The 5,943-nt window shown below is 36.8% G+C and overlaps 3 pseudogenes; all 3 read left to right on the plus strand.

The window, feature by feature from the left end:
• The first annotated feature begins 579 nt into the window (after positions 1–579).
• LOC109953523 (olfactory receptor 1E5-like) lies at positions 580–1,713 on the plus strand (annotated as a pseudogene).
• Positions 1,714–3,009: 1,296 nt separating this feature from the next.
• On the plus strand, positions 3,010–4,034 carry LOC109953520 (olfactory receptor 1E5-like; annotated as a pseudogene).
• A 1,325-nt stretch (positions 4,035–5,359) lies between these two features.
• LOC109953521 (olfactory receptor 1E5-like) overlaps positions 5,360–5,943 on the plus strand; it is an 8,043-nt pseudogene continuing 7,459 nt past the window's right edge.

Raw genomic sequence — 5,943 nt, forward strand, 5'->3', positions numbered from 1 at the left:
CAAGGCCATCCACAACAATATTGTGTTTACTTTCAAAGTCATGCATGAAACTATGATTATACAATTTTTGGCATTTTAGAGAGGAACAAAAATAATCTTTCCTGTTTTCTCATCAGATACTTTCCCTGTGTGAATCTGCCGATGCTAGTGTTTGTAGTTTCACTGTATCTGTGCAGGAGACCTGGCATGAGCAAGGAGGTAGTGGAGCAGCAGCAGCTTCAGTTCTGCCTCTGTTGACATTGAATTCATTCAGGGAAACAAACTGTAATAAACAAACATTATTGTTCTTTTCTGGGTTTACAAAAACATTGTAGTGTGATGTCATGAAGTCATCATGTTACAATAATAAGGACATAGTTCAAATTGTTAAGCTGTCCTAGATAAAAAAAATATTCACACAGGAATTAAACATGGGTCTCCTGTGTTAATGTGACCCATCATTCTGCTGCAGTAACATTTTGAAATGTTGCTGATGGGCTTAGAAACAATAGACAATAGACAGACTGTACATAAGACTACACAGTCATACAGAGGAGGACACTTCTTTCTATAAATCACGGTGTTGTGGACAGTTTTACTATGGAGTTACTCAACCCAGATCTTGAGAAAAACATCACCTTTGTGCATCCTGCTTATTTTATAATAAATGGATTTATTGGCATAACTGATGTGAAGTATTATTGTCTTTCTCTTTTTTGTTTACATTGTTTCAGTGCTGGGAAACACAGCTGTGATGGTAATAATATGCTTGGATCATACTCTGAGAACTCCTAAATATATTGCAGTGTTTAATTTAGCATTTGCAGCTCTGCTTTGGTGCCAAAGGTATTTGACATTTTTCAGTTTGACCATCACAACATTCCCTACAATGACTGCTTTACATTTATATTTTTCTGCTACGCCTGTCTTGCAGTGGAGGCTCTTAATCTGGTTGCACTTGCTTATGACAGACTGATAGCCATCAGTTTCCCTCTGCACTATCAAGTGAAGGTGACCCATAGGTTCATGTTTTCTTTGATTGCCTTTTCCTGGCTCTTTGCCAGTAGTGTTGTTCTCTTTGTAGTTGTCCCTGTAACAACACTTTCCTATTGTAAATCTGTGGTTATTAATAGTTATTTTTGTGACTATGCCTTGGTGCACAAACTAGCCTGCAATGAAAATGCATTCACATTGTTCACTGGACACTCTGTATCAGTTCTCATGGCTGAATTATTGTTTATAATTATTGATTTTATAGAAGAATTGGTGTTGAAATACCAGTAAATTAATAGTTATTTCTGTGACTATGACTTGGTGCACCAACTAGCTTGCAATGAAAATGCACTCACCTTGTTCACTGGACACTCTATATCAGCACTTATTTTTTGGCTTCCACTGGTATTTATCTTGTCATGTTATTCATATATCAGCTATGCATTGTCTAAAGTAGCCACAGTTAAAGAAAGAGTGAAGGCCTTTAAAACCTGCACAGCTCATCTTTCATTGGTGGCAATCTATTTTCTCCCAATAATGGTTGCAGTAACTATGAGTGCAAGTGCAAGTATACATCCAAATGCTAGACTCATAAGCATGTCTCTGACCGCTGTCTTTCCTCCCATGTTGAATCCAATCATTTATGTCCTGCAGACACAAGAAATCAGAGTATCTGTGAAAAAGTTATTAAAAATCAGAAAGCAATCCAAAATCACAGTAAAGAAAGTAATTTTAAAATGATCATTTGTGTATATTCTGTGCTGTCTCTTTAGGATATTGTTTACAATACAGTAAAAGTTGGAGCAAAGTCTATAGAGCAACAGCTACAGCTTATTGTAAAGTGGACACTTTTGTAACATCCCACAAATGATTGAACGTGAATTTATTTTATGAAAGGGGATTGTAGTGATTCATCTTGAGGTCAAATGAAAAAAAAAAAACAATATTCAAATTGAATAACTCTTTTTTACGGCCCTGTGGTATTAACTACACTCTACATTATGACAGGTACAACACACAATAACACTAGTATTCTGCTAATTACTTTGTTTTTCAACAAAAAATGAAAATATATTTGACCTTGTGTTGTACAGTAACATCCACCGCAAAATGCAGAATTAACATTTACAGTCTGTGACAAAGTGGGTGAGAACACTCCACTTGTCCCTAGGTGAAGTTATGTATGTTTCTTAATGCCTTAACGTGTGTGTTAAATGTTTGATTGTATTTACTAGGTTAATCACTTCCTCATTTGGTACGCTCTCTGATGTCATCAAGGATGTCATAGGGTTGATTGGTACCAGGAGCTACTTAATCAGCTGAGGTGGAGCAGCTGGGAGTATGGCAGTCCGATTTTTGAACGTTCAAATTATCTGTCTGCGTCTGAGGTGAACTAAAAGAATCACAGCTCCTCCTGCTTAGATACCGCAATGCAACCAGCTTCCATCCAATGTGCTTAGGGGGCATTAACAAGGCAGTACTGCAATCACTGCATATTCTGCTGGGATACAATTCTGACCATTGTCTAAGCAGGGATCAGCCATGGTTTGTGCAAAGTTCTATCATGGTGCAGCCAACAATTTAAAATGACTCAATCATATGTAATTTTTATATAGTGTAATGATAATTTTAGTTTACTTAACACTGCACCAATGCAAAATATCACAGAATGAATCAAATGGTGAGAGATTTTTATGGTTCCTCTCTAACTCTACAGGAAACATTTATTTAAACAGAAAATGATTTGAATGGTTAGTCACTGAAATACAATGCCAAATATTAAAACATATATTTCAGGCACTCTTTGTGGTAACTGAAGTACTTGTACTTTCTATGATGCAGTCAGAAAGATGGTGTGTCAGATGCAGAGTGGATTACAAACAATAAACTCAGGGGAGCAGAGCTTGACCTTATTTAACAGAAGTGTAGAGGAGGACTGATTCTCTTGGTGGCCACATCTTTCAACAAAGTTGAAGCTTGATAAAGCTCTGCCACCAGAAAAAGAGAAATGTGCTCACCGCCATTTACAGTTTTGTTATGGAGTTATTCAACACTGCTATTGGTAAAAACATCACTATTGTGCGTCCTCCATATTTTATAATAAGCGGATTTACTGGTATACCTAATATCAAGTATTATTATGCTTTTCTCTTTTTGTTTACATTGTTTCAGTACTGGGAAACATGACTGTAATGATAATAATATGCTTGGATTATAGTTTGAGAACTCCAAAATATATTGCAGTTTTTAATTTAGCATTTGCAGACCTGGTGAATAGCTCTGCTTTGGTGCCAAAGGTATTTGATGTCTTTCTATTTGACCATCCCTACATCCCCTACAATGACTGCCTGACATCCATGTTTTTCTGGTACACCTGCGGTGCAATACAGGCTCTCAATCTGGTTGCACTTTCCTATGACAGACTGATAGCCATCAGCTTCCCACTACATTATCATGTGAAGGTGACCCATAGGTTCATGTTTTCTTTTATTACTTTTGCCTGGCTCTTGGTCATTACTATTGTAGTTACTGGAGTTTCCCATTTCACAAGGCTTTCCTTCTGTAAGTCTGTCGTTATTAACAGCTATTTTTGTGATTATGACTTGGTACAGAATCTAGCCTGCAATGATTATACGTTCACCTGGGCTGTTGGTCATTTGATATCAGCACTTATTCTTTGGCTTCCACTGCTATTTATCTTGTCATGTTATTCATATATTGGCTATGCATTGTCTAATGTAGCCACAGTTAAAGAAAGAGTGAAGGCCTTTAAAACCTGCTCATCTCATCTTTCACTGGTGGCAATCTACTTTCTCCCCATATTGATCACACTTACTATGACTGATAGTATACATCCAAATGCCAGGATCATAAACATGTCTCTGACCGCTATATTTCCTCCCATGCTGAATCCAATCATTTATGTTCTGCAGACACAAGAAATAAAGTTATCTGTGAGAAAAAAATTAAAAACTATTAAAAATGCGAAAGCGATCCAAAATTACAGTGAAGAAAGTAATTTTAAAATGACCATTTGTGTATATTTTGGGCTATCTGTTTAGGATATTATATACCATACAGTAAAGTTTGTAGCAAAATCAATGGGAGTAATAGCTGTGCTAAATAATTGCTAACTTTGCCACATCCAACAAATGATTTAACATGAATTTATTCTTTGAAAAGAGAATGTAATAACTAATTCTTGAAATCCACAATAAAAAAAAACAATACTCAAAATAACTCATGTCACAATGTGGTATTAACTACACCGTCCATTATGACATGTACAACACCCAGTAACACTATTACTGTGCTTATTGCTTTAGTTCTATTTAAAATGCTTGTGTGATAACTGCAAGTGTATACTGTAAATACATTATTCTGATCAGTTTGTTGTGTTCATATTTTGCCCTGACTGAGTCTTATGTATACCAGAATATCTAAAAGTAGAATATGCAAGAGGAAGCACCCTGATAATAAACTTAAGCACTGAACCATGTGAAACCCAGTGAGAAAAAATGACCTATACTTTCTGTGGTCTATACTGAAGGACATGTCAGCAGTAACAGAAAATCTGCCTCGGTCTACTCTGTCCGTTTGTTTATGATAAAATAACCCTAACAAAACGCAACCACACAACAACTAAAACTGGCTTGAGGGGACACAAACAATACCAGTAACCAAAATGCAGATAAACACTAAGGCACACAGGCAATGTGAATTAACACATAGCATACAGCATGGTTACTGAATATACAAAGAGGCTCAAGTGGGGAACGGACTGAGTAGCGATAATGAGAACAGAAAACAATACAATACTAACCAAGCAATATCCATACCATTGCAAAAAATAGACTCAATACACAAAATAATAATAATAATAGTTTATTTATATAGCACTTTACAACTCAGCAGGAGCCCAAAGTGCTTCACAAAAGGACACTAATACAAGACAATACTAAAACAAAAACCTATACAAAACAAACTACAAAGTATTAAAACCCCCCCCAAAAAACAAAACAAACGAAAAACAAAAACAAAAGGCAGATTGAAAACAGGGAACAAGTTACTAACCACACAGCCAACAAAAAAGTATATCAATAGGTGAGCCCAAACATGAAAATGGTGAAGCAGAGTCTGACACTGGAAAACTGTCTAATCTCTGAGGGAATCTCCACAGACAATCTAGCAGAGCATGATTGTAACTGACTGACTTTTATTGCATGCACTTGCATGCTGTAAAATAAAATGAAAAAGCTGCCTAGGGGTCTGTGGGGGCTCAGATGTGGGCGGGACTTAGTCTGATATGTGATGTCACCCCTGTGCTCACATACAATCACACAGAGGAGGACCCTTCTTTCTTTATATCAGTGCTGTGAACAGTTTTATGGAGTTCTTCAACTCAGTTCTTGGTAAAAACATCACTTTTGTGAGTCCACCATATTTCATAATATTTGGATTTATTGGCATACATAATATCAAATATTATTATGTTTTTCTTTTTTTTTTTTTTTGTTTACATTGTCTCAGTGCTGGGAAACTGTGATAATAATAATGTGCTTGGATCATAAGCTAAGTACTCCAAAATATATTGCAGTGTTTAATTTAGCATTTGCAGACCTGTTGAGTAGCTCTGCTTTGGTATCAAAGGTTCTGTCAGGTTTGCCCGGCTGCACCTGACTCTCTCACTTCCTTCTCTCCCTCTATTTTAGCTCCCTTACCCCTGATTTCTTTATTTGACACACCTGCTTCACGTCCCCTGAATCACCACCAGCTGCACCTGATTACTTTCTTCCTATTTATACCGTGCTCTTCGTCTACTTCCCTGCCAGTTCTTTCTAGACTCTAGCCCATTTCCATGCCTATCTATTATTTTGTCTTATATATATACACACGCTTTTCTTCCCAGCTCCGTTCCTGCCTTGTGCCCCGTGTATTGTCTTCCCAGCCGCTATCGCTCCTCCGGACCAT

Source organism: Monopterus albus, unplaced genomic scaffold (genome assembly GCF_001952655.1).
Source record: "Monopterus albus unplaced genomic scaffold, M_albus_1.0 scaffold727.1, whole genome shotgun sequence".
NCBI classification, from domain to species: Eukaryota; Metazoa; Chordata; class Actinopteri; order Synbranchiformes; family Synbranchidae; genus Monopterus; species Monopterus albus.